The sequence below is a fragment of the Mesoplodon bidens genome, assembly GCF_964165515.1.
Source record: "Mesoplodon bidens genome assembly, chromosome: 1".
Taxonomy (NCBI): Eukaryota; Metazoa; Chordata; class Mammalia; order Artiodactyla; family Ziphiidae; genus Mesoplodon; species Mesoplodon bidens.
In genome coordinates this window covers 77,026,571-77,038,992 of record NC_138176.1, presented here as the reverse complement: position 1 = coordinate 77,038,992, position 12,422 = coordinate 77,026,571, and the positions used below count along the sequence as shown (strand labels likewise).

The following is a 12,422-nucleotide window of genomic DNA, read 5'->3' as shown; positions in this document are numbered from 1 at the left end:
AAACATAGATCAATGGAACAAGATAGAAAGCCCAGAGATAAACCCACGAACCTATGGTCAACTAATCTATGACAAAGGAGGCAAAGATATACAATGGAGAAAAGACATTCTCTTCAATAGGTGGTGCTGGGAAAACTGGACAGCTACATGTGAAAGAATGAAATTAGAACACTCCCTAACACCATACACAAAAATAAACTCAAAATGGATTAGAGACCTAAATATAAGACCAGATACTATAAAAGTCTTAGAGGAAAACATAGGAAGAACACTCTTTGACATAAGTCACAGCATGATCTTTTTTGATCCACCTCCTAGAGTAATGGAAATAAAAACAAAAATAAACAAATGGGACCAAATGAAACTTCAAAGCTTTTGCACAGCAAAGGAAACCATAAACAAGATGAAAAGACAACCCTCAGAATGGGAGAAAATATTTGCAAATTAATCAACGGACAAAGGATTAATCTCCAAAATATATAAACAGTTCATGCAGCTCAAGATTAAAGAAACAAACAACCCAATACAAACATAGGCAGAAGACCTAAATAGACATTTCTCCAAAGAAGACATACAGATGGCCAAGAAGCACATGAAAAGCTACTCAACATCACTAATTATTAGAGAAATGCAAATCAAAACTACAATGAGGTATCACCTCACACCAGTTAGAATGGGCATCATCAGAAAATCTACAAACAACAAATGCTGGAGAGGGTGCGGAGAAAAGGGAACCCTTTTGCACAGTTGGTGGGAATGTAAAATGATACAGCCACTATGGAGAACAGTATGGAGGTTCCTTAAAAAACTAAAAATAGAATTACCGTATGATCCAGCAATCCCACTACTGGGCATATACCCAGAGAAAACCATAATTCAAAAAGACACATGCACCCCAATGTTCACTGCAGCACTATTTACAATAGCCAGGTCATGGAAGCAACCTAAATGCCCATCAACAGATGAATGGATAAAGAAGTTGTGGTATATATATACAATGGAATATTACTCAGCCATAAAAAGGAACAAAATTGTGTCATTTGTTGAGACGTGGATGGATTTAGAGACTGTCATACAGAGTGAAGTAAGTCAGAAAGATTAAAACAAATATCGTATATTAACGCATGTATGTGGAACCTAGAAAAATGGTACAGATGAACCGGTTTGCAGGACAGAAGTTGAGACACAGATGTAGAGAACAAACATATGTACACCAAGTGGGGAAAACCACTGTGGGGTGGGGATGGTGGTGTGCTGACTTGGCCGATTGGGATTGACATGTATACACTGATGTGTATAAAACTGATGACTAATAAGAACCTGCAGTATAAACAAACAAAGAAACAAACAAAAAAACAACAAATACTAATCTTTGTTTGGGTTATTTGTATGGAAATATGTTAATATAAATGTTTCAGACATTACATGAAATTTCTAAAAATCTTATATGTTCTGGTATAATGTTATGAGTCATAATTCTAGTTATTAATTTAAAATGTATATGTCAGAAATAACTAAATTCCTTGTCAACTGCATTATTATGAACTTTCATCAAATCTTTAACCGTGGTCATTTTTAAGTCTTTTGTCATTTACAGACAGTTCTGAGTGTACTCTGATGCTTTTGCAAAAATGTTCCTATAAAAGGGTTTCATCTTCAGGAATTCATGGAAAAGACTCTGACAAGTACAGGTTTCTGGTAACTGACTATACTGCTGAACTGAATGAATAAGCATTTTCAGAACTCTAATGGAAAACTGATGAATTCATAAAAGTGCTAACAAAAGATCAAGATAAAAAAAATAATTACATGGGGGAAAAGAAAGAGGTAATGAAAATACTGAAGGAATTAAGAAAAGCTATCAACATAAATGTAGATTACTGTAAAAAGGAACTAGAAACTGTAAGGAGGAACCAAGAAAAATTAGAAAATTTGTTTGCTGAGACGAAAGCTGAGCTAAAAGCAATGAATAATGCAGAAGATCAACTAAGTGATCTGGAAGATAGAATAATGTAAATCACCCAATCAGAATAGCAGACAGAAAGCCAAATGAAAGCAATATAAGAGGCCTATGGGATAATATAAAGTGTGCCAATCTACACATAATAAGGATTTCAGAATGATGAAAAAGAGAAAAGGGGATTGAAAATGTATTTGAAGAAATTATGGCTGAAAACTTCCCAAACCTAAAGAAGGAGACAGATATCCAGACACAGGAAGCACAGTGTCCCAAACAAGATGAACCCAAACAGACCTGCACCAAGACACATTATAATAATAATGGCAAGTTAAACATAAAGAGGATTCTAAATGCAGCAGAGAAAAACAAAGAGTTAGTTACAATGGAACCCCCATAAGGGTATCACCTGATTTCTCTACAGAATAACTGTGGGCCAGAAGGGAGTAGCAAGATATATTCAAAGTCTTGAAAGGGAAAAGTATGCAACCTAGAATACTCTACACAGCAAGATTATCATTTAGAATAGGAGAGATAAAGAATTTCTCAGACCAGCAAAAACTAAAGAATACACCAATACTAAACCTATCCTAAAAGAAATATTGAAAGGTCTTCTCTAAATAGAAAAGAAGCAAGAAGATATAGAAAAGAGGAAATCACAGTTGGAAAGTAAATCACTTAAATAAGCCAGTATACAGATCAAAAAGAAAAAATCTATTTGTGAAAGTGATGATAACAAAAGGAACAACAAAAGTATAAACATAAAGATGTAAAAGAGGACATTAAAATCATAAAATGTGGAGGAGGAGAGTAAGAAAATGTAGATTCCTTTTTTTTTAGAAGGTGTTTGAGCCTATATGAGTATCAGTCTAAAGTAAGCAGATATAGGAAGGGGTTAATATACTTGAAAAACAGGGTAACCACAAATCAAAAACATACAGTAGATTCACAAAAACCAAAAAGAAGAGAATATAAGCATAAAATAAAAGGAAATCATCAAACTGCACAAAAAAAAGAAAGGGACAAAAAAGAAACAGAATCAACTGGAAAACAAGGTTTAAAATGGCAATAATTATCAATAATTACCTTAAATGTCAATGGACTAATGTTCCAATCAAAATACATAGAGGGGCAGACTGGATAAAAAAAACAAGAGCCTACAATATTGCTGCCTACAAGAGACCCACTTTAGGGCAAAGGATACACATAGATTAAAAGTGAGGGGATGGAAAAAGATATTTCATGCAAACGGAAATAAGAAAGCAGGGGTTGCAATATTCATATCAGACAAAATAGACATTAAAACAAAGGCCATAAAGAAATATAAAGGACACTATAAAATGATAAAAGGATCAATACAAGAAGAGGATTTTACACTCATCAACATATATGCACCTCATATAGGAACAACGAAATACATAAAATACTAACAGACATAAAAGGAGAAATTGTTGAGAATACAATAATAGTAGGAAACTTTAACAATGCACTCACATTAATGGACAGATCTTCTAGACCAAAAATCAGTAAGGCAACAGAGATCCTAAATGATACAATAGAAAAGTTAGACTTAATTGATATTTTTGGGACATTACGTGTTAAAAAAATGGAATACACATTCTTTTCAAGTGCACATGGAACATTCTCTAGGATTGACCACAGACTAGGGCACAAAACAAACCTGAACAAATTTAAGAGCATAGAAATTATTTCAAGCATCTTCTCTGATCACAACAGCATGAAACTAGAAATCTACCACAGGAAAAGAAATGAGAAAAAACTAATTACATGGAGACTAAATAATATGCTACTAAAAAACCAATGGGTCAACAAGGAAATCAAAAAGGAAATTTAAAAATACCTTCAGGGTTTCCCTGGTGGCACAGTGGTTAAGAATCAGCCTGCCAAAGCAGGAGATATGGATCCAAGGCCTGGTCTGGGAAGATCCCACATGCTGTGGAGCAACTAAGACTGTGCACCACATCTACTGAGCCTGTGTTCTAGAGCCCGCGAGCCACAACTACCAAGCCCATGAGCCACAACTACTAGAGCCCGAATGCCTAGAGCCTGTGCTCCGCAACAAGAGAAGCCACTGCAATAAGAAGCCCACACACTGCAACAAAGAGTAGCCCTCACTCTCCGTGACTAGAGAAACCCTGCATGCAGCAACAAAGACCAAAACTAACTAACTAAATAAATAAATTTACTAAAAAAAACACCTTGAGACAAATGACAATTAAAACACATCCATACAAAATCTATGGGATGCAGCAAAAGCAGTTCCTAGAGGGAAGTTCATAGTGCTACAAGCCTTCCTGAGAAAACAAGAAAAAATCATAAAAAACCTAATCTACTGCCTATAATAATTAGAAAAAGAATAAACAAAATCTAAAGTCAGCAGAAGGAAGGAAATAATAAAGATCAGAGAGAAAATAAACAAAATAGAAATTTAAAAAACAATAGAAGGGACTTCTTTGGTGGCTCAGTGGTTAAGAATCTGCATACCAATGCAGGGGACACAGGTTTGATCCTGGTCCAGGAAGATCCCACATGCCATGGAGCAACTAAGCCCATACGCCACAACTACTGAAGTCCGTGCGCCCTATAGCCTGTGTGTCACAACTACTGAGCCTGCATGCCACAACTACTGAAGCCTGTGTGCCTAGAGCCCATGCTCTGCAACAAGAGAAGCCACCACAATAAGCTTGCACACCACAACAAAGAGTAGCCCCCGCTCACTGGAACTAGAGAAAGCCTGCACACAGCAACAAAGACCCAACGCAGCCAAAAATAAATAAAATTTTTAAAAATCTGTTAAAAAAAAGAAAAATGTCAATAAAACCAAGAGCTGGTTCTTTCGAAGGGTAAACAAAATTAACAAACCTCTGGCTGGGCTCACCAAGAAGAAAAGAGAGAGCACCCAAATAAACAAAATAAGAAATGAAAAAGGAGAAATATCAACCAATACCACAGAAATACAAAAAAAAATACTATGAACAATTATATGCCAATAAATTTGACAACCTAGAAGAAATGGACAACTTTCTAGAAACATACAGTGCACCAAAATGAATCAAGAAGAAAGAGATAATTTGAACAGACAGATCACCAAAAGTGAAATACAATCTGTAGTTAAACAAAAACAAAAAAACAAACAACAAAAACAAAAACAAACCTCCTATAAGCAAAAGTCCAGGACCAGCTGGCTTCACAAGTGAATTCTACCAAACATACAAAGAAGAGTTTTACCAATCCTTCTCAAACTCTTCTAAAAGATTGAAGAGGAGGGAACACTCCCAAAGGTATTCTATGAAGCCACCATCACCCTGATACCAAAACCAGACAAAGATACCAGACAAAACCAGACAAAAATAAAAATAAAATTACAGGCCAATATCTTTGATGAATATAGATACAAAAATTCTCAACAAAATACTAGCAAACTGAATCCAACAACACATAAGAAAGATCATACACCACAATGATGTGGGATTCATCTCAAGTTCACAAGGATGGTTCAACATATGCGAATCAATCAATGTGATACACCACATCAACAAAAGAAACAACAAAACCACATGATCATCTCAATAGGTGCAGAAAAAGCATTTGACAAAATTCAACATCCATTCATGATAAAAACTCTTACCAAAGTGGGTATAGAGGAAACATACATCAACATAATAAAAGCCATTTATGACAAGCCCACAGCCAATATAATACACAATGATGAAAAGCTGAAAGTGCTAAAATGTGGAACAAGACAAGGATGCCCCCTCTCACCACTTCTCTTCAACATACTATATTTAAAATAGATAACGAACAAGGACCTACTGTATATCACAGGGAACTCTGCTCAATATTCTGTAATAACCTAAATGGGAAAAGAATTTGAAAAAGAATAGATACTTGTATATGTATTACTGAATCACTTTACTGTACTGAAACTAACACAACATTGTTAATCAATTATACTCCAATATAAAATAAAAATTAAAGGGAAAAAATGGACAGGGAAAAAAAAGTCAGTCAGGTCTACTTGATCCAATGTGGTTTTCATCCATGAAACTCTAAAGCTGTGCTTTTTTCCCCCTCACTGAAAAGACCATATGGCTTTCATTGTATAAAGATAGAATTTTATCCATCCATCTCTGCAGAAGTATAAATTCAATTACATTTGATAAAGATAAAAAGGAATCTTCAAACTGTCCATTACACAAAAATAAAATAAAGGACCCTTGTGTTGACTATTTAGCCCATGAACAGAAATAAAATGTCACGTACATTATGGCAATTTCTACAGATTACAGCTACCATGATTTTATGTGTTACATTTTATATGGAAGTAGAATAAACAAAATTCCAACAATAACAAAAAGCACTTTGTTTCCCTCCGTATTTCTTATTGAAATATTTGAAGTACAAAACTGGTTATGGCCTAAGAAGCCTTGTAATATTTGACAACACTAGTGACCACTGCTGAAAAGGTTTGAGATTTTTTTTTTTTTTTGCGGTAGGCGGGCCTCTCACTGTTGTGGCCTCTCCCCCTGCGGAGCACAGGCTCCGGACGCGCAGGCTCAGCGGCCATGGCTCATGGGCCCAGCCGCTCCGTGGCATGTGGGATCCTCCCAGACCGGGGCACGAACCCGTGTCCCATGCATCGGCTGGTGGACTCTCAACCACTGCGCCACCAGGGAAGCCCTGAGATATTTTTAAACAAACAATCAAGAATGGATTAATTTGATACTAATTTTATCACAATGAAGTTTTTAGTGAAGGATTCCCATTATCAGATTTTTTCTAATTAGTTACTGCTGATAACACAAAGGTTAAAATAAAAAAAAAGAAAAATGAGCAGAAGAACCAAATAGACATTTCTCCAAAGAAGACATACAGATGGCCAATAGGCACATGAAAAGATGCTCAACATTGCTAATTATTAGAGAAACGCAAGTCAAAACTACAATGAGGTACCACCTCCCACCAGTCAGAATGGCCATCATTAAAAAGTCTACAAATAACAAATGATGGAGAGGGCATGGAGAAAACGGAACCCTCCTACACTGTTGGTGGGAATGTAAATTGATACAGCCACTATGGAGAACAGTATGGAGGTTCCTTAAAAAACTACAAATAGAACTACCATACGACCCAGCAATCCCACTACTGGGCATATACCCTGAGAAAACCATAATTCAAAAAGAGTCATGTACCAAAATGTTCATTGCAGCTCTATCTACAATAGCCAGGACATGGAAGCAACCTAACTGTCCATCAACAGATGAATGGATAAAGAAGATGTGGCACATAAATACAATGGAATATTACTCAGCCATAAAAAGAAATGAAATTGAGTTATTTGTAGTGAGGTGGATGGGCCTAGAGTCTGTCATACAGAGTGAAGTAAGTCAGAAAGAGAAAAATAAATACCATATGCTAACACATATGTATGGAATCTAAGAGAAAAAAAATAAAGGTCATGAAGAACCTAGGGGTGATACGGGAATAAAGAGACAGACCTACTAGAGAGTGGACTTGAGGATATAGGGAGGGGGAAGGGTAAGCTGTGACAAAGTGAGAGAGTGGCATGGACATATATACACTACCAAATGTAAAACAGATAGCTAGTGGGAAGCAGCCACATAGCACAGGGAGATCAGCTCGGTGCTTTGTGACCACCTAGAGGGTGGGATAAGGAGGGTGGGAGGGAGGGAGATGCAAGAGAGAAGAGATATGGGAACATATGTATGTGTATAACTGATTCACTTTGCTATAAAGCAGAAACTAACACACCATTGTAAAGCAATTATACTCCAATAAAGATGTTAAAAATAAATAAATAAATAAATAAATAAATAAAAAGTTTACAAATAACAAATGATGGAGAGGGTGTGGAGAAAAGGGAACCCTCCCACACTGTTGGTGGGAATGTAAATTGATACAGCCACTATGGAGAACAGTATGGAAGTTCCCTAAAAAAATAAAAATAGAGTTGCCCTATGATCCAACAATCACACTCCTGGGCATATAACCAGACAAAACTAATTCAAAAAGATACATGCACCCTACATTCATAGCAGCACTATTCACAATAGCCAAGATATGGAAACAATCTAAATGTCTATCGGCAGATGAAGGGATAAAGAAGATGTGGTATATATATACAATGCAAAATTACTCAGTCATAAAAAAGAATGAAATAATGCCATTTGTATCTACATGGATGGACCTAGAGCTGATCATACCAAGTGAAATAAGTCAGAAAGAGAAAGACAAATACCATATGATATCATTTACATGTGGAATCTAAAATATGACACAAATGAACTTATCTATGAAACAGAATCAGACTCACAGACATAGAGAACAGGATTGTGATTGCCAAGGAGGAGTGGGGGTTAGGGAGGAATGGACTGGGAATCTGGGGTTAGTAGATGCAAACTATTACATATTGAATGGATAAACAACAAGGTCCTACTGTATAGCACAGGGAACTATATTCAATATCATGGGATAAACCATAATGGAAAAGAACATAAAAAAGAATGTGTATATGTGTATAACTGAGTCACTTTGCTCTACCGCAGAAATTAACATAACATTGTAAATCAACTATACTTCAATAAAAAATAAACAAATTGGAAGGGAAGAGGTAAAATTGTCACTATATGCATATGACATGACACTATATAGAAAACCCTAAAGACTACACACAAGCGCTACTAGAACTGATAAATGACTTCAGCAAGGTAGCAGGATACAGGATTAACATACAGAAATCTGTTGCATTTCTTTACGCTAACAATGAAACATCAGAAGGGGAAAGTAAAAACGATCCCTTTTAAAATCACATCCAAAAAAAAAAAAAAACAGAATACATAGGAATAAATCTGACCAAGGAGGTGAAAGACGTATATGCTGAGAATTATTAAACATTGATAAAGGAAATTGGAGATGATTCAAAGAAATACAAAGATATCCCATGCTCTTGGATTGGAAGAATTAATATTGTTAAAATGGCCATATTACCCAAAGCAACCTACAGATTTAATGTGATCCCTATTAAACTACCCATGACATTTTTCACAGAAATAGAGCAAATAATCCTAAAATGTATATGAAACTACAAAAGACCCAGAATTGTCAAAGCAATCCTTAGGAAAAAGAACAAAGCTAGAGGCATAACCCTTCCAGACTTCAGACAATACCACAAAGCTACAGTAATAAAGACACATTTGTGTATTGGCACAGAAACAGACATATGGACCAATGGAACAGAATAAGAGCCCAGAAATAAACCCACACACCTATAGTCAACTAATCTTGGACAAAGGAGGCAAGAACATACAATGGAGAAAAGACAGTTTCTTCAGCAAGTGGTGTTGGGAAAGCTGGACAGCCACATGTAAATCAATGGAGTTAGAACACACCCTCACACTCTACACAAAGATAAACACAAAATGTCTTAAAGACTTAAATATAGACATGACACCATAAAACTCCTCGAAGAGAACATAGGCAAAACATTCTCTGGCATAAATCATACCAATGTTTTCTTAGGTCAATCTCCAAAGGCAATAGAAATTAAAGCAAAAATAAACAAATTGGGTCTAATCAAACTTATAAGCTTTTGCACAGCAAAGGAAATCATAAACAAAATGAAAAGACAACCTACAGAATGGGAGAAAATATTTGCAAATGATGCAACTGACAAGAGCTTAATTTCCAAAATATACAAACAGCTCATACAACTCAATAACAAAAAATCAAACAGTCCAGTTGAAAAATGGGTAGAAGACCTGAATAGATATTTCTCCAAAGAAAACATCCAGATGGCCAATGGGCACATGAAAAGATGCTCAACATTGCTAATTATTAGAGAAATGCAAATCAAAACTACAATAAGGTACCAACTCACACCGCTCAGAATGGCCATCATTAAGAGATGTACAAGCAGGAATTAACACAACATTGTAAAGCAATTATACTGCAATAAAGATGTTAAAAAAAATCTACAAATAACAAATGCTGGAGAGAATGTGGAGAAAAGGGAACCCTCCTACACTGTTGGTGGGAATGTAGATTGGTGCAGCCACTATGGAAAACAGTATGGAGGCCCCTTATAAAACTAAAAATGGAGTTGCCATATGATCCTGCAATCCCACTCCTGGGCATGTATCCAAAGAAAATGCTAATTTGAAAAGATGCATATACCCCAATGTTCATAGCAGCACTATTTACAATAGTCAAGACATGGAAACAGTCTAAATATCCATCAGCAGATGAATGGATGAAGAAGATGTGGTATATAGATACAGATATAGATAAAATGGAATATTACTCAGCCATAAAAAAGAATGAAATAATGCCATTTGCAGCAACATGGATGGACCTAGAGATTATCATACTATGTGAAGGAAGTCAGGCAGAAAAAGTCAAATATCATGATATCACTTACATGTGGAATCTTAAAACTGATGTAAATGAACTTATTTCCAAAATGGAAATAGACTCACAGACATAGAAAACAAACTTATGGTTACCAAAGGGGAAAGTGGTTGGGTGGGGAGGAGGATAAATTAGGAGTTTGGGATTAGCAGATACAAACTACTATATCTAAAATAGACCAACAACAAGTCCTACTGTATAGCACAGGGAACTATATTCAATAACTTGGAATAAACTATAATGGAAAAGAAAAAATAATCACTCTTCATCAATTCAGGCAATTTGGGCACTCTAAAATACAATTTATGTAGGAAACTATACAGGTAAGGTAGGATAAATCCTTAATTCTTTCCTTAAATGATGATTATCAGAGTAGCAGCCTGGTACAGCAGTGACTTCCAAAGGTGACAGATGAGTTTTGAGGTTCTTTTTTCCTTTTGCTCTCTTCTTTTTTTCGTTCTTTATGAACTCATGGATTTTTTTTTTTTAACTAGCTTCATTCACTTTATTTTTCCTATAGAAAACTATGTGGTGGCTACAGCTGGAGCCTGAGTCCTCTGCATGGAAACTCTGGTGTGGGTCTTTACAAGATGGTCAGTGAATTCCTGATACGGAGACTTGGTGAACACCGTCTCTTTCCAGAGATCAGGAGTGAGATAACTATAGGCCTTGGAAATGGCATCAAAAGTGGCCTTGGGGGCTTCCCTGGTGGCGCAGTGGTTGAGAGTCCGCCTGCCGATGCAGGGGACATGGGTTGGTGCCCCAGTCCGGGAAGATCCCACATGCTGCAGAGCGGCTGGGCCCGTGAGCCATGGCCGCTGAGCCTTTGCGTCCGGAGCCTGTGCTCCGCAGGGGGAGAGGCCACAGCAGTAAGAGGCCCGCGTACCACAAAAAAAAAAAAAAGGCCTTGGCGAAGTTGTCCAGCGTGGCCAGTGCAGCCCCTGGCAGAGGTGTAGCAGTCGTCAATTCCAGCCACCATCAGTAGCTTCTTGGGCACAGAGACTGAGATGATGCCAGTGCCCCCGGGGGAAGGGATGAGGCTCACCAGCACAGAGCCTCAGCGGCCAGTTACCTTGCAAGGGACGGTATGGGGCTTGCCGATCTTGTTCCCCCAGTAGCCTTGTCACGCGGGGACGATGGAGAGCTTGGCCAGAATGATGGCCCTACAGATGGCAGTGGCTACCTCCTTAGAGCACTTCACACCCAAACCAACACGTCCGTTGTAATCCCCGATGGCGACAAAGGCCTTGAACCTGGCCTGCTGGCCAGCACAGGTCTACTTTTGCACAGGCATGATCTTCAAAACTTCATCCTTGAGGGATGCCCCCAAGAAAAAGTCAATGATCTCAGATTCCTTGATGGGCAAAGAAAAGAGATAGATCTCCTCCAGGGACTTGATCTTCACGTCCCTGACCAGGCGGCGCAGCTTGGTGACGGGGGAGCCACTCCTTGTCCTCGGCCTTGCCTCTGCGAACTCCGCGACCCCGGCCCCGGCCCCGACCACCGCTGCAGAAGCCTGCACGGAAGCCACCACGGCTTCCCATTCCAGGGCCCCCGGGGCCTCTGGGGCCTCCCGTAGCACCGGCGTCATCTGCCATTTGGTGTTTTTACTGAATAAAAGCAAAGAACTCATGGATTTTTATATTTTCCACATGTTTCAATGAATTGTAGTCATTATTCTTTTTTGGCTGCTCAACTTATCGCATCTTTAGGCAGTGGGAGCCCTTTAAAACGGCTGCTATGTCCCTTTGGCGTGTCCTCAGACATCTTTGAGAGCTTCCTCTCCTTTGGGCAGAACAGGAAGTCCCAAGCTCACCTGAGCTTTTCCTGACCCAGACCCAGAAGCAAGCATCTCTCCAAGGAGTCATAGTTTCTTTTAGTGGGGGAAATTTCCAATTTTTTCTACTCTAAAATACTTACATTTCAAAATGAAGCTGAATTTAACTACATTATCAAGTTGAAAATCAACTTATTTCAAAGACTAAAAACCCACTTACGTGCTGCTCACAAAAGACAT

General features: G+C 37.7%; 1 pseudogene across 1 annotated transcript; it reads right to left on the bottom strand.

Moving 5' to 3' along the window:
- Window positions 1–10,881: 10,881 nt before the first annotated feature.
- LOC308622140 (small ribosomal subunit protein uS5-like) lies at window positions 10,882–12,003 on the bottom strand (annotated as a pseudogene). Its single transcript has 2 exons — window positions 11,312–12,003; window positions 10,882–11,097 (listed from the first exon to the last, which is right to left on the bottom strand). The product of its transcript is annotated as a small ribosomal subunit protein uS5-like (transcript).
- Between the last annotated feature and the right edge of the window lie 419 nt (window positions 12,004–12,422).